The sequence below is a fragment of the Felis catus genome, chromosome A3 (genome assembly GCF_018350175.1).
Source record: "Felis catus isolate Fca126 chromosome A3, F.catus_Fca126_mat1.0, whole genome shotgun sequence".
Taxonomy (NCBI): domain Eukaryota; kingdom Metazoa; phylum Chordata; class Mammalia; order Carnivora; family Felidae; genus Felis; species Felis catus.
This window is the reverse complement of record NC_058370.1, coordinates 73,104,441-73,128,374: the sequence shown is the minus strand read 5'-3', so window position 1 is coordinate 73,128,374 and position 23,934 is coordinate 73,104,441. Positions and strand designations below refer to the sequence as shown.

The window sequence follows — 23,934 nt, the reverse complement described above, 5'->3', positions numbered from 1 at the left end:
CTCTTGTTGGTATCTTTTCCTCATGGCACATACCTATAGCGTTTAAGTAATTATATGTGTAATTATTTGTTAAATAACTATCTCACCTTCTATACTATACTCTCCATGAGTAGGGCATCTCTCTTTTTCATCAATGTATGCGTAGATATAATACCTAGCACATAGCAGATAATAAACATTTAATAAATAAACTTAAAAAAATTTTCACCTTCCACGAGTATTATAAGCACTTTCCCTATGAAATCTGCTGTATCAAGAAAAAAAAAAAAAGTCCAGTGTATTGAATGGTAATTTTTTTCAAATGAAAGCAAAACTCAAACAAAATCTGAATAAACTCCTAAGTGATCAAGAATTATCTGCATAATTTTACTGTATTTACATTAAAACTTTTAACTTCCCTGACTGACCAAGAAGAAAAACTTCAAATGACAACTTCAACTTCAAATTACAGAGGTTAATTTCCTCAGTAAAAACTGCATTGTCGGCTGAAGAGCCATAGTCAAAGGGTGCCAAGTCAAAGATGAAAAGTGTGGTGGGTCAGGTCCATAACCCAGGGCCCAGACAGAAAGTATACCTAGAAACCTCAGAAAGTATACTTAGCACAGTGAAGGACATCAGACAAAGAAGAGATTCAAAACTGTTCAAAAACACAATCGGTACTCCATTTTAAGTACCCAAAGTTGGAAAAGGTGAAAACTGACAGCATTCCAAAGAAAATGTGGTAAGCTCAGGGGCACCTGGGTGGTGCAGTCGGTTGAGGGTCCGACTCTTGGTTTCGGCTCAGGTCATAATCTCACAGTTCATGAGTTCCAGCCCCACATCGGGCTCTGCACTGATGGCGTGGATTCTGTTGTGATTCAGATTCTGTCTCTCCTTCTCTCTGCCCTCCCCCACTTGTGCACTCAGGCACATGCGCTCTCTCTTTCTCTCTCTCTCTCAAATAAATAATTAAACTTAAAAAAAAAGATTTTTAGAAAATGTGGTAAGCTCAACATGAAGTGCCAGCAAAAGACAGTACAAACATGGGTGGCTTGGTTGTTAGAAATGAAGTCATCACCCCAGGGCACTGACCAACTCTAGAGTGCTGAGAAGCGGGTAGCCAGGTTGGAAGACACCTGGAAGTCCAGGCCCAGGAGCCAGGACCTCACAGGGGAACAAGTCTTAGAGGGACATTCGGCATCTACCCTTAAGAAGAGCTTCAGGAGCTCTCATGTGGGCACTGGCACAAACTCCTTGGCAGACAGGGAGCAACAAATTCATAGTGACTCAGGGTTAGAAGGCACTTTCTAACAACTAGAGCTCTCCAAAAAATGCAGAGGGTTGGCCAGAGAGCAGGGAGCTCACCTTATCACCAGCAGTTCACACAGGGTGGGGGAAGTACCATATGACAGGGAAGCTACAGAGGAAACCAAGTACTGTGTGGGAAGCTGGGCTACATGAACGCTAAGATCCCTTCCAACCAGCAGGCCCCTAGGATTTGGTTAACCACAAAGTATTTACCATTCTTACAACCAGTACACTGTAGTAATAGTACAGTACTCAAAACTTAGTTCCCAAGGTATGCACGATACTCTCTCTTGGATGGGGCTTAAAGGATATTTCAAGAGAATGACTTTTCCATTCCTATTTTTAACATGATCTCTGTTACCTTAATTATAGCCATTCTTTGTGTTTCCATATAAGGAAAGTATTTGCATTCTCTTTAAAACAAAAGTGTTCTTCTGCAAACATTTATAAATATTTTCATTGAGTTGCACAACCCCAGTAGAAAAAAAAATTGGCAAACAGTTTTGAAACTGGTTTTTACTTTTTTTTTTTTTTTTAAGAGAGAGTGTGAGAAGGGAAGAGAGGCAGTGGGGAAGAGAGAGAGAGAGCAAGAGAGAATACCAAGCAGGCTCCAGAGTCAATGCAGAGCCTGATGAGGGGCTAGATCCCATGACCCTGGGTTCATGACCTGGGCTGAAATCAAGAGTTGGATGCTCAATTGACTAAGCCACCCAGGTTTAGTCATTTTGATGAAAACATTAAAGTGCACCACTGAAAATATTTATCAAAACAATTATTTTATTAGGCAACTTTATACTTTTATTAATACCATAATGTACCAAGTAAAACCTATGTTCATTAAAAAAAACCTTTATTTAATTAGAAAATACTGCCTATGCTGGCATAACATCTCTGTGACCCAAAGCATATTATTGAGTCTGGGACGGTTCTTTGCAAAATGTAGAGACATTCCTGATACCTAAATGTATGTATAAAAGTTTTTATTTAATAAAGTCAGAATGTCAGAATATAAAACAGCTTGTGCTTCATAAACCCTCTGTTTACACTGCTTAAATGAAAACCTCTCTTTACTTCTTCAGTTTTGGGAGAAGGGTGCTGCATTTCAAATAGATTCCTTAAGAAAATTACTCTGTGATCCCCCTGATCAGATTTTAAATTCATCAGCCCCACCTACTGTACTTAAAAGTCAATGGAGGGGCGCCTGGGTGGCGCAGTTGGTTAAGCGTCCGACTTCAGCCAGGTCACGATCTCGAGGTCCATGAGTTCGAGCCCCGCGTCAGGCTCTGGGCTGATGGCTCAGAGCCTGGAGCCTGTTTCCGATTCTGTGTCTCCCTCTCTCATTGCCCCTCCCCCATTCATGCTCTGTCTCTCTCTGTCCCAAAAATAAATAAACGTTGAAAAAAAAAAATTAAAAAAAAAAAAAAGTCAATGGACACATATCCAGTGTCCAGAATTGGTCATTTTCCAGCTAAGTCCTGACATAACGAGAGTGACAAACCAGATCAAATAACCAAGGTACCAAATCAGCTAGAGAACTGGTTTTGCTATGGCTGTTTTAAATGCAGTTCCTAGATGTGTCCTTTTCTCACCCGTTTTCTAGAGGCAGATCACGACTGCACCATAACATTTCTGAAAAAAGTGAATACATTTGGAAGCATTAAGAAAGTGTGGGAAAACTTCACTGTAATCATACTCAGCTATGGGATGATGAAGAATTAGTCATTTAGCAGCTTTTCTGCCAGAAGTTGGCTGGTTTTGCTTTCTGGTGATGTACATGTGTTTTTGATACTGCCATTTTGCTCAAAAAGGGTTGATATGTTCAAAGACTAGGAATGAGACACCTGTTTGTGAGAGCAAGGATCAAAATGGTGACTTACAAGAATGGTCATTGCCATACTTACAGAGATTTCTTGCCTGTAAGCCTTGGATACTTTTAAATTCTGCTAAATCCCTCAGACCCTCCAGGGGGAAGGAGTAGGCAGCCAGTGTCAGAGATTTCTTTAAAACACATCTTGCCTCACTGGAAGACAACAGGGAGGGTATTGATCTGCTTAGTTTGCTCTGACTGCAAAGGCACTAAGCAGGTGGGCAGAGACCCCTCACATTATGGAAGGCAGCCAATGGTTTACACAGTCTACTAAAAACTAGCCAAGTTCCCATGAGATCCTTCTATCTTCAAATGGAGGATGCAAAGAAATGGAGTATAAGACATCAGAATGGAGACTCCAGTCTTGGGGGCAGGTGAGACTGGTTGACCAGGATCCAAAAATGCCTTTTTTTTTTTTTTTTTTTAATTAATCAGCTCAGTAAAGTACGCTCTACAGGGCAAGAAGATTTTTTTAACTTAGCAATCGCTGACCAGAAGACTAAAACATACCCCACTGTTAAAACCCCTCTCCATGTAAAATCTAGAGTGACTACTGTGCCAGGAAATATGCCAGCTACACAGCCAGGGAGTATCAGTGTTCCTCTTGCCTCATGACCACAGAGGGAACACGGCAGTGACATCAAGTGCATTCTCCTTCAGATGAGCTGGCTGATGTACTAACTCAGGAGTCTGTGCAGAGGTCTCTCTTCATTCCTAATGAGGACAAAGCCAATCAGCATTGGTCCTCTTCAATGAGACTGCTCACCACTCCCACACACTCTAGGAACCTTCCTCAAGAAGTTCCAGAAAGTTCCTGCTAGCCAGCTCCACAGTCTTTACAAATGAAGGAGGAGACCCTCCCCCTTGCTTTCAGTGTACATTCCAAGAAGAAAACACACACACACACACACACACACACACACACACACACACAGCAAAGCCAGAGTTTACCTTTGGTTTTGCAATGAGATTTTTCATTAACACATCTCTGTCTGACTTCAGACTAAGTCCATTAATCTTTACGTACAGAACTTTGCAGAAAAAGCAGGCTGGGAGCCTGAATGCATACACGTCCCAGCCCCAAAAGGTATTCTCTGAAGTGAATATTTATTTCATTTCCTCTAAATAGCAGGAGGGATCTTGCATCTCTGCCATGCCTCTGTTGCCAGAAATAGCAATGTCAGGAGCAGCCCTCTCTGATGTAAACCAACTCCTCATGGAGGAGGGGCGGGCAGGTACAGCTAGACCATTCTATCAGCCTGACCATCCCACAGTGCTAAATTGATGCCAGCTGTCCATTACTGTCTACATTCCTTAGGTCTCTGGAACCTGCTCCTGACAAGAATAACAAACCTTCACCATCAGCTTCCAGATGATAGCAGAGGTGAGGCCTTCAGGGCTAAAAAGCAGAAAACCACCAGCTTCCCCATCACAGCTACTGTCTCTCATGGAAAGGAGGGGGGTATTTCAGAGGCCGGTGAGGGTCTTTTAGATAAGAGATGAATGAATTTTCTGATTCATGTCCTGAAAGAAAAATGCATTTTTATTTTCTTCATTTCTCCGAGTTTTACATTTGGAAATGGATGCTGTCATGTTACAAGAATCAACAGCAGGTCTGGAAATGAACCAAAGGCCTTTAATCCAGTCTTGCTTTAAAATGCAAGTGGTTTTCAATCAAACATTCCAAAATATGCTAATGATCACCTGCAGCACAAATTTTCAGGGAGCTGTAAACACTTAACCAAAATGTGATCAAATTTTTCTCAAAAGTCTCTATGCACAAAAGTCACTCCATATCTCAGCTTCCTCTTGTCTCACAACTCCCCAGCCCCTCCGTTGTACTCTCCTCTCCTCAGAAGCTTCATCTCCCAAGTAGGCTGCGCCACATGTGCCCTGTGTTGGGCCAGGGGGCAAGCCAGGTTACCACCTTCCACTGTGCACAGACCTGACCAAGTGGCCAACAGAAGTAGGCAGGTAAAGAGAGCATTTTAGACAAAGCCTCCAACACAAAAAGTCACGGACCAATTCAGAGTCCAGGGGTCCAATCCCTCTCTTTGATGCTGCAGACCTGTACCTTACTGTCCAGCCAGGTTAGCACTTAATTGCTTTAAACTACCCTTAATGGATACAGGTAGCATTAGAAATTGTCAGTTATCCAGAACACTGCCTAAATAAGCTCTACTATTCCCTAGAGAATAGTAATAGAGAAAGAGGCTTCTAAGATATGCAAACATGACCAGCTATACCAAAGACTCTTTCGTGATAAACAGCAACTGGTCTGGAAGCTGCCATCTCATTTTAGCTAACTGCAAACCTATTTGTTTCTGGAAAAAAAAGAACAAAACAAAACAAAACAGAGAACCTGAGGCAGTTTATCATGCCTCTCACTGAGGAATGTGGTAGCTCCAGTGGGGAAATAGAGGGCAGTTTCTACTTGGATGAAAGGGACAGGCTGATCAATGCTTCATCCTCCTTAATGGGGTCCTACCCTCTGTAGCAGCTTGGCCGGGCTCTCCATAGGGGCCAGACGCCCAGGAGATCACCAGAGATCCAGAATCAGAGACTGTGACATCCCTTCCGGAAGCCAATTATCCCATGTTTATGTCAGTCCCAGAAGGGGCCTTAGGACAAGTCACCTCAAGGTTCAGGGCCTCAGTTTCCCCATCTGTAAAGAGAGAGGTCCAGACTGGAACAGCAGTTTCCAGCCACACATCACAATCCCTTGCGGTAATTCTGTGACTTAATTAGGCTCAGATGTGGGTGGGCATCGGGACCTTTAAAACTAAGGGCTGAGATTTACTGATCAAATAGAGGCCCTTCCCGCCTAAAGGAAACAAAAGCCTTCCTAAGCCTCAAACGCAAGGGAAATCATCTGCACTCCTCCCCACTTAGGGTGGTGGATGCAGAGGAAAAAGGTGAGCTCATCACAGCGTTAGGCAAGTCTGTCAGAGAAAGGGGCATCTCCAGCCAGCCCCATCCTGAGAACACCTGATAAACACTGATGTTGCAGCCTGCTTGAATGTTCTAGGAAGTTTCCAGTCAGTTCTAAAATTTGGACACTGTATTTGGGATTTAGATGTTCTTCCCTCTTGCTGCCTGAAACATGAGTCTCACAATAAAGTATCTTTAACGAAAATTTTGTGGTTATTTAAGTCTTTAGCTAACAAATGAGACTCCTTGTCATTTGTTTTCTTTTAAAACAAAGAACAACTGGCTAAAACATTCGTTCATTCCCTCATTTTCAGTCTATTATAGACCACAGAAAAGTACAAAACAAATTCTAAGAAATGAACAATTAACATAACAAAAAGTGAAAAGAATTATAATACCAAGATGCCAAAAATACTGATTACATTTAAATTACTATTTGCTCTTTCATCTGGAAAACATATTCTCCATTGGAAAGTACCCAGTATAACAGCTGCATTGCTTTTTCAACTTTCACAAACACTCTCAAAGTTAGCCAAACTCTGTGTTGGCTGCTGTCCAGGGTTTTATTGTTATGTACTATTAGTTCATAGTGAGAAATGTGGGCTAAGGAAAAGAGAAGGTGAAGGAACAACAGGGCTTCATAATCATGTGCAGATGTGAATGTTCCCGAAGGTTTATCTGCCAGAAAATGCCCCATATTACTTCTATTACCTGTAGCCTTTATTAGTTTAATTAGATAATTACAAATGTTGTGTTTTTAGGACATCATTTAGAGACTTAACTTTAAACAATTTTTCTTCTGTCAGTGGCTGACATTTTAATACTTTTCGTATGTAAAGCAAACCGGTCCATTCTCTTCCCCTCCTTCCACTTTTTAGCAAGTGCTGAAAGCGAATCGAGAGGAAAACCAACAGTCAACCTGCCTTCATATGTCCACTTGTTGTCAAATCAATTATGGTTCAAAAGCCTCTCACTTTTAGTAGTTTATAAATGTTGGGACTTTATATCATTATTTTTTTAAGTTTATACAAACCAATGTAGTGACAATGACATGGTCCAGCAGAGACTTTTCAATCTCATGAACTGGTTAAGTTAAACAACCAACCAAAACAAAATGGAGCAACCAACAAGGGTTTTGACTTTTATTTCGTTAAGGATAAAAATTAAAACAAACCCCAAACTAGTAAATCATATTGCCACTATCTTATAAAAAGATCCCAAATAGGAGAAGGATCATCATCTGAGAATTGAGACATCAATCCTTTACATAAAAGAACACACAGTAACCTCACATCCAAGTTCATGAAGCAGGAAATGAGCGGCTCAAGTCACACCTGGCCCCACAGGTGCAATGGGAAGCATGAGTCAGCAGTAAGAAGATGAGAGCTGAAAGCCCAACTCACCAGCCAGGAGCAGGCACAGCTGCTGCAAGTTTCTGAGTCTACACCGAAACATTTACTCACCCTACACTTCTATAGTCCTATCCCGTTCTAAAGTTCCATATCCATCAGATGAGAATACTCTGCTAGAACGTTACCTATTTCATTAGGATGAGGCATAAAAACAAGGTCTCTTTTGTCCCACAATGTTTATCTCCAGCACCCAGCATAGCACTTGGCAAAAAGTAAGCACTCATCTCCATAGTATTTAAAGGGTTTTAAGAAAATTGCACTGATCATTGATGCTTGGGAGCTTCTTGAAAGAAAATACAATGTGGATCGGGCTTTAATTTTTAACTTTATAGAGGTATGTATATTTGTATCATTTAACACATACATAGCTCTGTGTGCCGGCCTAAGCCTCAAATAACCTTTATGAGGTAGGGACTATTATCTTTTGTATTTTATGGATGAGAAAATTATGGCACAGGTCAAAGGTCAAAGCTAGTGGAGTTGGGATTTGAACCCAAGTAGTCCAGATTGTGAGTCTACTATCCTATGCCATCCAGTATGGTTGCAACAAGCCACATGTGGCTATTTAAATTTAAATAAAATTAAATAAAATTTAAAATTCAACTCCTCAGTCCTAGCCATATGCACATGTGGATCATGGTTACAGTACTGAACAGCACAAACAGAGAATACTTTCATCACTGCAGAAAGCCCCAATGGAGGCACCAATCTATGCTCTTAGGCAAAATTCTATTGCTGCCTCCTTGATCTGGGTTTACCTCCAGACCTAAGGTCCCATCTCCAGGCCTAACCTAACCTAATAAAACAACACAAAGGGTTTTTCCAATAGGGACTCTAACACCTTCTCTTTAAGCAAAAATACATAAAAGCAAGTTGACAGCAGCATGACTCTTGACGAATGTCTTCAACAAGAAAGCCAACCAGAAACTCTTTTTTTTTTTCCTTGTTATTCTCAACTCTTCTCTTGGCAGGATGTTTGCAGAATGGTCTCTGGCTGTAAACTCACTGGCACACACTTGCACCTGTCCTGCTGTGAAAGACTGAAACCCTGTATTTATGGATTTTGTAAGCAGAGTTCAGCCAGAGGGTAGCCATTCCCAAAATTCAGTTCTCAAAATATTTACAGATATTTTTCAAAATGAACCACAGAAGGTTCTTTCTGTAACATAAGAAAGTTCTTGATATCAAGGCAGCCTTTAACTTCTATGTCTTGGAGAAGGATTCATGGTGAGCTGCCATGAAGGTGGGGGGGTTGGGTGGGGAGGTGTTACGATTTCTGCCAATTCCCGAAATAGTTACACTTTTAAGAAAAAGGCAGTTGTGAAAGTTTAATCACCCTAAGAACAGTAACACACTGAATCCTTGTTCAATACAACATCCGAATCCACAAGGACTTGAGGGAAGATGAAACCCTGGAGAGGTAAATTCCGGTAGGACAAAAGTCAAGTCCTAGCACCAACAGCCATAACAATAAAGAGGTAAAGAGGAAAACTTATAGGGTGGAGCGAGTCTCACGGGAAGAGGAAAGGTACTCAAGTGGGCTTACACGCGGGCTGGAGAAACCAAACAAATTCATAGCTCTGCTATGGCTGGACTTCCCAGTTGTAAAATTCTGCTTCTGCATCTGTTAAGTGAAAGATATTCATCATTCCTCTTCCTTCTTCTCCTACTTATTTTCAGAAAACCCTAGAGGGTTCCCCACAGAAACTTCAGGGGTTCCTTGAAAGGACATGCATTCTCTGGGTCAAAAGAGGACTAGTTTCTCCGGCACTACAGAAAACAGAGGAAGCCAGGTATGCTGGCTCCTCATGGAGAGCCAAATACCCACAACCAAGAGCTCCAAGTGGACACAGATGTTGGATCCTCATGTTCCACACTATATGTTTACCCCTATGTACTATTTCCTCAGCACCTATTTCTGTAAACACATGCCCAAATCATCATCTCCAATAGCTGAGCAATTTTCTACAGTATGGATATGCTATAATCTATTTAACCAAGTCCCTATAAGACACAACTTAGGGGACAACTATGCTCAGTATTTTTTTTTTTATATAAATGTGGTAATATCATTGTAACCTTGCCCATTATTTTCTTAGGATAAATTTCTAGAAGAGCAATCTATTGCCCTACAGAAAGGCACTTTCCCACCAGGATTATTATACAAGAGGGCCTGTTTCCCCTCTCCCCTGATCAGCCTCCTCAAGTGTTATGGTTAAGATCACTCCAGGTCTATAAATTAGTATTGCAGTATTATTTTAATTTGCATGTCTGTGTGCACGAATGACGTGACACTGAGTATGTTTTCATAATCTAAATGAATCACTTATTTGAGTAAGCTACTAGCCTCTCTGTGCTTCAGTTAATTTATCTGTAAAACAAATAATCATTGAACCTATATTCCATAGAACTGTTTTGAGAATCAAAGGAAATAATGCACATAAAATATTTACAATATATGGAACATTAAAAAAAGTTAACTATTACTGTTATTTATACTTTTTAACTTATTTCTGGTATTTATTACTTTTTAACTTATTTCTGATAAGGAAGAAATCTTCCTTTGAAACAACAGAATTCACATCAGTGGCTGCTTTTTGCGAACAGCACAGATGAAATAATTATCACTGGGTAACAAAGAACCACTGTATGTACCCATGTGTAATTCTAGAAATGGACCTCCCTCCCCTTCATTTGGTTTTAACATCCAGTAGACCAAGGCTATTTTTCTGTAACGTTAAAAAAAAAAATACATGTTTGAATAAAATTTTAATAAACTACGGATTCTTTATTTTCCTTTTTAAATAAAATCCTCATGTTCTCAGAATTTAAAAAATGTTTTAACAACAACAAAATTCCCAAAAAGAGTTTGGTTAAATAAATAATGATACACACACACACAAACACACACACACATATATATACACAGACACACACATACACATATATACACACACACTCACATACATAAAAAATATGTAGACTTTCAAGCCTAAAATAAAAACAATGATATTTTATAGATATATGTAAAATATGGGACAATTATCAGATGAAATAGCAGGTAACAAAATGAGTATGTTATGATTCTTTTTTTTTTTTTTGAAAACATACCTTTAGCTGGAAGAGTATACACCAAAATGTTAAAAGTTAGCACTGGCTGGTGGTATGAAAAGCAATTTAATTTTTCTCATTTTTCTTTAAAAAAAACCCCTATTTTTCTCAGTTCCTACAAAGAACACTTTGATTTTTGAAATGAAAAATTTTAAGTATTTGTACAGGTGGGATTCCAATGTGGTATGCAGTTTCTTGGACAGAACAGAGCCTGGCAAGATGGTCCCCTCTTGGATAACAAGGTTCTCTGGCAGGAACATTTTTTGGACTGGGGAGTAGCATCTCCTATGGGTTCCTTGAGCTCTGAACCTGATATTCTTGCCTCATTTTCCCAGATATGGGCAAGGGCTTTGAGCTGATTTTGTCTTTCCCCCTACTTACCAGCCATCAGTGATGCTCCAGGGCTTTCAACACTGGTCAAACTCTCCGATACGCACACAAGGCCCCTGCTTTCCCCCAGTCTCATCCCCTGGAATGACCACATATACCTTCATTCCAGACATTCCCAGATTCAGATGTAACACCCCTCTCTCCTAATCAGCTCAAGATCACCTCCTGCAGGTGTCTTCATTGTACCCCTATGCCCATATCTAGCACAGCATTCTGTACCCCAGACTACAATGCTGGCCCATTCTTGCCCACGTTCTTGACTTTGAGTGGGTTGGGAGGGATGCAAAAGAGTGGTAGAACCAGTAGGCAGGAGGAGAGGGGACTTACTGAGGTATAGCTGACATATAAGAAATACAATGAGTGCTCGCTTCGGCAGCACATATACTAAAATTAGAACGATACAGAGAAGATTAGCATGGCCCCTGCGCAAGGATGACACGCAAATTCGTGAAGCGTTCCATATTTTTCCCTCTTACACTGTTGGTGGGAATGCAAATTGGTGCAGCCACTCTGGAAAACAGTGTGGAGGTTCCTCAGAAAATTAAAAATAGACCTACCCTATGACCCAGCAATAGCACTGCTAGGAATTTACCCAAGGGATACAGGAGTACTGATGCATAGGGGCACTTGTACCCCAATGTTTACAGCAGCACTCTCAACAATAGCCAAATTATGGAAAGAGCCTAAATGTCCATCAACTGATGAATGGATAAAGAAATTGTGGTTTATATACACAATGGAGTACTACAGGGCAATGAGAAAGAACGAAATATGGCCTTTTGTAGCAACGTGGATGGAACTGGAGAGTGTGATGCTAAGTGAAATAAGCCATACAGAGAAAGACAGATACCATATGGTTTCACTCTTATGTGGATCCTGAGAAACTTAACAGAAACCCATGGGGGAGGGGAAGGAAAAAAAAAAGAAAGGTTAGAGTGGGAGAGAGCCAAAGCATAAGAGACTCTTAAAAACTGAGAACAAACTGAGGGTTGATGGGGAGTGGGAGGGAGGGGAGGGTGGGTGATGGGTATTGAGGAGGGCACCTTTTGGGATGAGCAATGGGTGTTGTATGGAAACCAATTTAACAATAAATTTCATATATTGAAAAAAAAAGAAATACAATGAATGGCACATATATAAATTACACAGTTTGAGAAGTTTTGGCATATGTATACACCTGTGAAGCCATCACCACAATCAATGAGCACATCCATCGCTCCAAAAAGTTTCCTCATACCCCGCTGTAGTCCATCCTCTTGTCCCACCTCCATGTATTCACACCCCCCCCACCCCCCAGACAACCACACATCTGCTTTCTGTCACTATAGATTAGTTTACATATTCTCTAATAATGGGATCACACAGCATGAAATTTTTCTGTCTTCTTCATAATTACTTTGAGATTCAGCCCTGTTGTTATACACAGCAATACTTTTTTTTTTTTTTTTATATAGCTGGGTAGTATTCCATTGTACAGATACAACACAGTTCATTTACACATTCACCTGTGATGGATATTTGAGCTGTTTCTGGTTTGGGGCTACTACAAATAAAGCTGCTACGAACATTTGTATACAAGTTTTTGTGTCGATACATGCTTTCATGTCTCTTGGGTAAATGTCTAAGGAGTGGAACACCTGGGTCATATCATAGGTCATAGTGTAAGTTTTTTAAGAAACTGACGGGGGCACCTGGGTGGCGCAGTCGGTTAAGCATCCGACTTCAGCCAGGTCACGATCTCGCGGTCCGGGAGTTCGAGCCCCGTGTCAGGCTCTGGGCTGATGGCTCAGAGCCTGGAGCCTGTTTCCGATTCTGTGTCTCCCTCTCTCTCTGCCCCTCCCCCGTTCATGCTCTGTCTCTCTCTGTCCCAAAAGTAAATAAACGTTGAAAAAAAAAAAACTCAATCATGGAGTATTCTAATTTAATTAAAAAAACAAAACAAAACAAAAGACAATGAGCAGACAAGTACCCAAATGCACTAGGGGAATATCCTTTTAAAAGAAAGATAATAAATCCCTTTTATAAGGGATGAGTCATTTTATAATGTGAATAATCATTCTCTGTAACTTTTAAAATTCAGTCTTCACATTTGAAGTATTTTTTTTAACTTCAAATGAGTCATGCCTATATCAATTACAGTTATACAAAAATTCGCACTCTATCCACTGCCCAATTCCCCTACATTGAGCCTCATTCTTTTCAGGATTTGGATGGCACCATTTAATTGCTTCTTTCTCTGTAATTCTCTACAGTGGTGTTGCGAGAAAGAGCATGACACTGTGATTCTATCAGTCTTGAAGAAGGACCCTTTCTTTTTATATGTTCCGAGAAAAGACAGTAACCCACTCATGTGACTTTGGGGAAGTTATGCTAACTTTCTGTGCCTTTGATAGTCACCCTATTCTACTGGCATTCAAAATTAGATGTGAGAGTTAAGGGCCTCTTGTTTAAATGACTATTCTGCAGTAGATACAACTTGAGCTAAAAATAGAAAAAGCAATTCTACATGGAAACATTCTTAGTCTAGGACCCTCCCCCCAACTTAAACCTATTTAAATTCAGAACAGATAGAAGCATACATTTGTAGAATACAAAAATAAGAGTAATCTGGAACACAGAGGAAATTGTAAGAAAACTGCTCCTTGGTTCTATCCAAACTTCAAAAGATTGGGTTTTCACTGGTAAACACTGTATTCAATATTCTGTGGATGCTTTACACTACACAACAATTTTCTAAACAGATTTAGAGGAGTCTAAGTATAAAAGCATAATAGAGCTAAACAGTCTGACAACTTTTATTATTTCTATTAACCCTTCTGCTCTAGTTTATACAAACCAATAAATCTCATTCTCATTCCAGATAAAAAGAAAGGAAATTCTACACAGCAGTCAAGTACATTTCTATTGCAGGCTGGGAGTATCTTTGCTTGAGACCTAACACGCATGCTCATGATTCCTCAGCACAAAGACCACTATGATTTTACATAAATGTTACAGAAGCAGGGGAGAGCCTGGGTGGCTCAGTCAGTTAAGCATCCTACTCTTGATTTCGCTCAGGTCATGACCTTGTGGTTGGTGAGATCAAGCCCTGTGTCAGGCTCTGTGCTGCTTGGGATTTTCTCTCTCTCTCTCTTTCTCTCTCTCTCTCAAGCCCTGTGTCAGGGTCTGCACTGCTTGGGATTTTCTCTTTCTCTCTCTCTCTCTCTCTCTCTCTCTCTCTCTCTCTCTCTCTCCCTCCCTCTCTCCCTCCCTCCCTCTCAAAATAAATAAATGAACATTTTTTTTAATGTTAGGGAAACAAACTGTTCAAGTAACAAAACCCAAATCAAGCTTGCTTAAGCTTGAAGCTATCTGTCATAGGAAGGAGGAAGTCAAACAGACACCTGCAAGGAGGTCCTGGGAACACATAACCTTAGAACAGGTGTTAAATAAAACTCCTTAGAACTAGGCATTCCCCTCTTAGAAATCTTCAGAAAAACGAGAATTCAGATAAAAGTTTGAATTCAGTAATGCTCATCACAGGGCTTTTTATAGCAGCAAAAAAGGTGAAGACAACCTAAATGCCCAGTAATAAGAGTACTTTACATAGCCATGGGTACTTTACATAGCCATGAAAAAAAATGTTCAAAAAAAAATTTTTAAATGGACACAACTCATGACATAACAAAGGGAACATAATTATATAAAAACAAAAGTATAATTATGTGGTTGTATGTATGTGAGCAAGTATGAATGAACAAGACCAGGAAGAAGGACATTTATCAAAATGTTAACAGGGGATAGAATAGCATCAGGATCACAGGAAAATTCTTAAATGTATTACTTTCCTAATCATAAATTTTTTCTTTAATTATGTATTTCTCAAAACAAATATTTTACAGGGTTGTCGGGTTTTTTTTTAAGCCCTTAAAGTACCACATTATTTCTCTGGAAACAGAATCTAAGAACTTAACTATGGTCACCAGCAATATGGAATGCCTGTTTCTTTAAGGGTCTATAAGCAAAGACTCTAATAAGACAATTTGGATTTAGAAAAGAGAAAAATCAGAAGTCAGCTACTTAAAAATGATTCTTCAAACCAGAGAAGTTTCAAGAAAATTACTTTAAATGGTACATGGCTAGGGGCGCCTGGGTGGCGCAGTCGGTTAAGCATCCGACTTCAGCCAGGTCACGAACTCGCGGTCTGTGAGTCCGAGCCCCGCGTCGGGCTCTGGGCTGGTGGCTCAGAGCCTGGAGCCTGTTTCCGATTCTGTGTCTCCCGCTCTCTCTGCCCCTCCCCCATTCATGCTCTGTCTCTCTCTGTCCCAAAAATAAATAAACGCTGTAAATGGTACATGGCTATAAGACACTTAAAATATGATGTTTAAAATTTTACTTTCCATGAGATTCCTCAGGTACATATTTACTCTAAAAAACTATTCTCACAGGGGCACATGGGTGACTCGGTCAGTTAAGCATCTGCTGATTTTGGTTCAGGTCATGATCTCACGACTTTGAGACTGAGCTCAGAGTTGGTCTCAGCACTAAGCATGGAACCTCCTTAAGATTCTCTCCTTTTGCTCCTCCCCCACTAACATGCTCTTTTACTCTCTCCATAAATTTTAAAAAATTAAAAAGTTAAAAATTATTCTTACATAATATGATCAACAATTTCTGATCAGTTCTTCATCAAGAATGTTAACCACCACAGGAGCGCCTGGGTGGCTCAGTCGGATAAGCGTCTGACTTTGGCTCGGGTCATGATCTCACGGTTTGTGAGTTTGAACCCCGCGTTGGGCTCTGTGCTGACAGCTCAGAGCCTGGAGCCTGCTTCAGATTCTGTGTCTCCCTCTCTCTCTCTGCTCCTCCCCCACGATGCTTTGTCTCTCTCTGCCTCAAAAATAAATAAACATTAAAAAAAAACAATTAAAAAAAAATGTTGACCACCACAATAGTTCAAATCATAATATCTACAATTTTCTAATTGTAATCAGAAAATATTTGAAAACTATAAAGAATTGTTAATAATGTGGACAATCTTTAACCACTGAATATAGATTTGGAGACTCTTCATAATGTATGACTACGTGAAGGTAAAACCTCACAGTGACAGACACGATGCCTTGGGGATTCAGTTTTTGCTGTCAGTCAGGTTTATTATTAACAGTTTCTCTGGACCCCCCCTAAATATTCTGAGCTATCACCCTGACTCTGGTAAAGTCCCTCAGTGTTTCTTGACAGAATTATGGCCTACTCTGCCATTTTGTCCTACAAAAATTTATTCTCTTCCATCCTGGAATTCAAGCGAGCTTTGAAAAATACACAGACTTGCCTAAAATCTTTCAAAGCCTCCCGCTTCATCTTTGAGGTAAAACCTCATTTCAATGTATGTAAGACCTCTTTCATCTTGCTTCAACCACATTCAACACAGTCCCTCTACGCCAGCCATAGCAGAACACTTCCCCAAAGCACACTATCTTCTTTCTCCATGGTTGTGTGCATGCTGTTCCCTCGGGTGGGACTTCTCCACCCCCTAATATTTCCAGCTAACACCATTCATTCTTCCAGAGTCATCTCAGGTCATCATCCTTCAGAAAGCTGTCCCTATCCCCTCATATCTGTCACCTACCTAAATAAGACATGTCAATTCTATGTCTACAGTTATACCAATGACAAGGACTCGTCACTGGTTCCCTATTTCCTCCTCTGAACACTTGTCCCATGAGGGCAGAACTGGTGCCAGCACAGAGCCCAGCAATGGGAAGTATTCAACATTCCAACTGAAGCTCCATGCCCATCTAGGCTACGGAAGCAACCTTATAAACATATCCACTACTGAGGGAAAACTAAGATGTAGCAGATTAATGAGAGAATTCAGTTATTTTAAAGTGCTTATTCCCAATCAGAAATTTCTGGAAAACTGACTTTTGAAAGAAGTTTCTTGCCACCACTTCAGTAATTTCAAGATTGTTCAGATGTCCTACCTAGTTTCCCTTTTACGTGGCGCTACCTGAATTAAGAGCACGACCAGAGAAGACCCTTTAAATATTTTGGGAATTAAAAGATCTGTTTAGAAAATGTCTGAAAGTTGTTTTCTGCTCTCTGCATCATCAACCAGAAAAGTTAAACAGATTCTTGGGATGGCTCTGTGAGATCAGAATGGATGATGAATGCTAAAGCGTTCCTTGTATTCATATAGAAACACAGTGAGGATTAAAACTATTTCAGGCTCAAAGAATAGATCATAGGTCCTCTCTTTGATCCAGAAAAATCCAACTGATTCAAAACCACAGAGAAAAGATCATTTCAAAGTAAAGAACATTTTCTATAAATAATCCACATACTCAGTAATATTTTGCAAAACATGCCCACTTAGGGATTTCTGTATGCATGCTCTTTGCAAAAGCTCTTCATCATTTGAAACATATCAGCTCTCAACTCAGAATTATAACTGTAAAAATCAGTAACTTACATCTCTATATTGCCATGTATTTTTCCAAGTACTTTCAATTACATCATTTTATTTGATCCCACTTTTGGCACTCATTCCATTTCTAGAAAAAATGGATTATTACCTTAGCATCTGATGCTAAAGATGTAAGACAGCAACAAATAATACAAAGGCGTAAGGGTAATAATATTCTTAATTTTTGCCAGTGGAATTAAATACTGTACACAAGTGTGTTTGTTCATGATTAGTGTCTTTACAAATGAGTCCTTTGTAAGATTAATAACTTCATTAAAATTGAAAGTAGGAAAATAATTCACAGAAAGTGTGAAAAATTCTGTTATTTTCCCCCTATACAAAATGTACCATCTGGAGTTATTCTGTAGCCAAAAATATAACAAGAGATAGGACTTTTTTTTTTAATGGTGAGGGGAAGGAGGAAACTATAAATCACAAAGAAGCCGCTAGGATGAGATAATGCACAACACTGAAATCTGAGGAAGAGGGTCCCAAGAGATCATCCACACACTCACACTCAGCTTGTGTAACCATGCAGGACATGTGACATGCCACCTTTTATAATGAAGCAAGAAACAGCACTCTGGGATGAGAAGAGGAACAGAATTCAACACACTGCCAAAAATAAACAATAAAATGAAAAGAAGTAGATTTCGGAAAGAAGGCAGATTCTAGAAAGAGGGTTTGCCTGAAGAAAGCATCATTTAGAAAATCTACATCCTTCGGCATACTACATTTTGCCTCTACCGTTTTCTCTTTTCCTTAACCCTACCATACTTGGATTTTATGTGACATGTCTGAATAAAAATGATCTAGTCTGATCCCATTCTCTTAACCTCCATCTGCCCTCCCTCCAGAACATGGGAACCCACAATGGAAATTTCACTGGAAATATGAGCTAGCACCACCCTTCTCTCCCACATCTGAGAGTTCAGCTGAGACGGCAAACAACTGGGGAAGGTATTTCTTCAACAGAAGGGATTTTTTGCCTCTCACCTAGTTTTACCCCAAATTCTCAGGCTTTAGTCCCTTAAAGGGCATTCTTCAGCTCTGCAGAAAATAAAGCTTAATTCTCTCCTTCCTGGCCCTGGACTCCTCAGAGTTCACATTTTCCTGCCCTTCACCCTTACCACACCCCAGCAGGCCAGCCTGCTTTAAACAGGGCCTTTCAGCAAGATGCGACACATAATCCATCTCACCAACTGCTGCAAGACTTCTGGTGCCAAAAGGCCATTGAGAAAAAGGCTGCTAAAAACGTGTGTGGTAATTCGGTACTGGCAGGTCCTGCTGGATTAGCTCTATTCCAAGTCTGTCTTTCCTGTGTCAGAACTCTCCAATGTTCATGGCTTCTCCCTGTTTTGTTGACATCCTACAGAGAGAGCCTGAATCTAAACTTTCTGCCATGTTGGAAACATTCTATATCTTCACTGTCCAAAACAGTAGCCATGAGATTTATGTGGCTATTGAGCACTTGAAATGTGGCCAGTGTGACTGAGGAACTGAATTTTTAGTTTTAGTTACCTTTAATTAACGTAAATGTAAGTTGCCACATAAGGCTCATGGCTACCCTGCTGGACAGCATACACTAGAGTCGTAATTCTGAGAGCAAAGAGTAATATGCAACCTGGGCTGTATGTTTCAATCACCTGGAGAGCTCTTAAAAGTCCCAGGGCTCATTTTACCACCAGATGATTAAAGCAAATTTTGTTGGGGTGGGACCCAGACATCTGCATTTTTAAAGGCTCCTCAAGTGATGTCAATGTGCTGACAAGAAGGAGTATCACTGCTCTAAAATGCGAAAATTTCTACCATTAATAGCCAATCCTCATCCAACAAAACACTGACAAACACTAAGCTATGTAAACAATTGGGTCAAATATTCTCCCCATCATGCAAATCAATCCCAAGACACAAGGACAAATTTAGAAGAATTCCTTCAAGAGCAAAACCATGTCCAAAAGGAATGGGCCGCTAAAGAAAGCAAGGAGTAGAAAAGGAAAGAGCTCAAAAAGGAAAGCAAAACAAGGAAGGAAAAGAGTTTTTCAAAATAACTATCAGCATCCAGAGCCTGGCTAGCCTGTATTTTTACATACAAGTAATTTATTTTCTGGAAAGGCACCAATTAGCAACAAAATGCACCTCCAAATCTAGCACTTTGAATAAACAGCTCTAAGTGGATTATTTTTCCTTGGCTAACTCACCCACATACTATCTGCGTCTGACAGCAAGCTCTTGAGACTGTTGGTTTTTCTTCAAAGAGTAACCTGACACTTGTGCCTTTTCATGGAGCACATGAAACTTTTTAAATGGCAGTAATTAAAAAGCCAGTATCACTCCAAAACCCATGTCTTCTGGCTCGCTCTTCTCGGGTGGGCACAATGTCAACCTTCACTTGCCATTACTAATTTCATCAAGTGTATCATTAACCTGGTGCAGCTCTGTTTCTGAGGCTTGACTTAACAGAGGCATTATACCCAGAGTATAAAAAAATGCAAACAGTCACTCAAGTTCCCACAGCCTCTAATCTTCCAATCAGCATTTCCCAAAGGCACACAGTGTCCTTCAGGTGGAATGCTGACAGAGTTCCAAGGCTGATGCAAAAAATTCACCAGCATTTTCTAGGCAGCAGTACTGAAAGTCAAAAACAGGAAGAGGCGATTTTAATGGGAAGAATATTTGAAGGTCACTCTTAATGACAGTAAGTTGTTCCCTCTACTGAGAGGTGAAATATAAATGATCCAAAATTACATCTTCCCCCACTTTCCCTGATTACTACTAACATAATTCAGTCATAAAACTGAGAACTTGAGTTGACCAAGGCTTCAACAATTCACCTTACCCTCCAAGGAGAAAGGGCTGGCTTAAGTCCATCCACATTCACAGCCAAGAAGTTCTCACAGAGCAAATGTAATCCCTGCTGCTGTGGCAAACCAGATGATATTCCTTTTCATCTTAGCGTTGGTGGGTACCCAGCAGCAGCTCCTTATAACAACTTCTCAACTGTCCATTCCAATGGAGAGTAAAACACATGGGCGTTTTTATATTATAGTTCACACAAAGTTTACAGTAGCAACTGGACTATACTTTTGTATATATATCTGAATGTGAGGTAGACTGAATAGGGTAAAAAGGCTCTTTATATAACTAGATGGCCAGATAAACAAAGAAAGACAAACTGAAGATGAATTTCAGATAAAAAATTAATTTTTGGTATAAGTAACCCCCAAATATTGCATAAGGCATATTTATACTAAAAAAGATGTGCTGTTTATCTGGAATTCAAACTTAACTGGGCATTCTGGTTTCTTTGTTTTTCCCAAATCTATCAACCCGACACATCACTGTGCTGGGAAAATCCAGCTTGAGAGAGTCAAGGAAGAAACCTAGTTTTGGCATCCCCACCCCCCCCCCTTAAATATCCAACCATTCCTATTTCTCAGGGCCAACTATAAAAACTGTGTCCCTAGTGTGAACACTAATTTGCCACCACCTGATAAACATGTGTCCCAATGCCTTTCCTTCTCTGGACCACAGATGCTAATTATACAACTAAGTGCATATACCTGGGTATTTGGCACAGTAACAGTAAATTTTAGTTTCAGGGCCTTTATCTGAAGAAAGGCCTCAGATAAATCAAGTAAATTAAGTTTGAGATGGTGCCATAAATAGAAGTAGTCATTAGTAAATGTTATTATTCCATCAATAAAATTAAAAGCAAAATTTTCTATGGAGAAATAATATGAAGATACCAGAAAGTAAACTGAATATGTAAGTGGTTGTCATGTGAATTAAGTATGCTAAATAAGTTTTTTTAATAGATGACTTTAGTGAACAGTTATTATGTGCCAAGCAACATTCAAAACACTTCACATGTTCTATTGGACTTAATCTGATTCCCCCAAGAAGTGAGAACTATCATCACTCCCATTTTACAGCATGAAGAAACTGAGACACAAAGATGGAATAATTTGATAAGCCTAGGATGACCATATTACCTGGTTTGCCTCAGACAATCCGAGTTTATGCATGCTGTCCTGACACAGTTGTTAAGAGGGCCCCCTTTCACTCTCATAAACTACCCAGTTTAGACAATAAATTACCTGGTCACTTACCAAAGACCCACACTCAATAACCAGGAGAGGCAGGCTTCCATCAGGTAGTGTGGCTCCAGAAACAGAACTCAACTACTGTAAGATACCCTCCCAAGTCTTACCTTCCACAGAAGACTGGGATGATGGGATTTATTCTTTTTACTTTCACCCCATCATACCCCAGATTTCCTGCATGCTGACAAATCCATGTGGGTAGAACTGGTAAGACCATGTTTTTCAGAACTGTCCTTTATCCCCCTTTAAATCATTGATAAAATACAACACAAACCCACTGTGGGCACAGAGAATTCCTGTCAGCCTCTATTCACATCCCTGGGTCTGAAAATTTTTAAACGTATTCAGCTTATCCGAGCAATATTTAACCAAATCCTTTTCTACTTTACAATGACCTTCACCTTCGTCCAGACTAGCCTGAGCTGCCAGGACACAGGTGTTTGCTATTTCTATTAAGACAAAGGTGGGTATGCTGTATGTGCCGACTTTTAGTTTCATACACAATGGGCTTTCTTTTTTTCCCTAATTCAAAAGCAAACAACTCTCTCATTTTTTTTTTAATCTATGGTAAAACACTATTTTCTCAATAAATATTTCCCATTAAACATTAATGCTAGTTTGACAGAGTGAAAACAGCAAACATGAGCATTAACTTGTAGCCTCACCATGTATGTATAGTTTTAAAATGGCCCAAGTAAGCAGTGGTGGCAATTTCAGCCCTTACCAACAGGTTGTGTGGCTTTACCTGGCCTCTCTGAGCTGGTCTCCTTCTTTCCCCAAAAGGCATGGACTACTAAGATCCATAGGGTCCTGCCCAGCTCTAAAGCTTCTAATTCTATGTATTCTCTACAATCTTTCTGACCATGAGCTGCAGCCTGCAATGGGAAAACATTACTCTACCACAAAATTTCCTAACAGCTGGCTTCCTAGCAGGTCCACAAGATCCACGATGGGGCCACATTACTATTCCCTGAAGGAAATGAACAATCCTCCCTCCAAAGCAGACCTACACCAAGGCTACCTTTACTGAAATTTAACATAAGATCTGAGGTCTTCAAACACAGGGAAGACCTGCCACAGGCAAGGGTCCCGTGAGTAGGCTTGGGAGCAGCCCTGTGGTAAAGAGGGATGGCTCTCATGTTTGTGACACTCCTCGGATATATTACGTTTGACTTCTGTCAGCCCTAGGCCATGTGAAAAATGCTTTTTAATGTTTTTGTGATGGGTCATGAATGCTTTTTCAACAGTGATACTAAAATCAACAAAAAGGATAATGGAACCATGGCTCTAAAGAAGATTTTCCCTGCCTCAAAAAGTCCCCAGTCACCTTCAAAAGGCAGGTTTACTACTGGCCAGGTCCTGATTATAATGGCAGTGGTAAAGGGGCTGGATGGGCAGCAGGGTGCTACTGAGTTAGCTGAAAGATTTAGAAGCATGTTTCCCATCAGGAAACAATTGCCCTGGGCAATTTTTCACTCACAAAGGAAAAAAACAAAGAAAAGACAAAATGAAAACTCAATTCTCAGCCTGGATTTCATACAATTTCTAATAAAAACTGAATTCATCAATTAAAAAAAAAAAGACAGAAAGAAAACAAAAAAGCCATAAACTCAAAGGTCTGGAGAGTTGGTCATTATTAAGTTTTACTCATGCATAGTCATGAAACAGGAAGAGCACCTCCTTACCTAAAGTTTTATTACATGAAGTTTACAGCCACATTTAAGTGAAAGCTTCCATATACTGAGATTTATTACATATGCAGGCATAAAATCCCTGGCAACAAATATCGTGTTTAAATCCAAAGCCTTTTGGTAGAGAAATATGCAATACCTCTCAAAAAAAGTTGTCTCTCTGTTTACCAGAGCTCTCATTTCAGTAGTGTCAAAACTTCTAGAAAATTTATTATGGAAACTCAGAGGGAACCCACAAAAAATGTTGAAGCCAATAAAAAAAGTTCTATGCATTTGGGTCATTTGTTCAAACCAACTTAATCTTTTCTAACAACTAAGATGTGTGGTCACGGTTTGTTTACCTTTCTCTTTCCAATGGTAGGCTTGGAACACAACAGCAACTAAATGAAGAAAAAATCATATGGATTCAACACAGGCATATAACCAATAATGACGAAATTTTTAAAAAAGACTGTTTTAAAAAACTGAGGGCCTGCAATTTGATTCATAATAGAAATCAGACTCTTCAAGTAAGCAACTCTTCTAACAATAAAAACAAAGCTTCTTCCTAGTCTATGTAATAATTAAAATGAAACTCTAGTTTTTGCTCTGTGTTTCATACTAGACTAGTGTACCCCAAGTACATTTTATGAAACCTTAAGCCTAAGAGAGACTATAAAAAAAAAAAAAAAGAATTCCAAGGTCAGGTAAATTC

At 39.9% G+C, this 23,934-nt stretch overlaps 1 protein-coding gene and 1 non-coding gene across 3 annotated transcripts in view; one reads left to right on the top strand and one right to left on the bottom strand.

The window, feature by feature from the left end:
* SPTBN1 (spectrin beta, non-erythrocytic 1) overlaps positions 1–23,934 on the bottom strand; it is a 199,863-nt gene that overhangs the window by 156,930 nt on the left and 18,999 nt on the right. The window lies entirely within an intron of this gene.
* On the top strand, positions 11,359–11,465 carry LOC111560006. Its single transcript, XR_002741450.2, has one exon. It is a non-coding gene; the product is annotated as a U6 spliceosomal RNA (small nuclear RNA).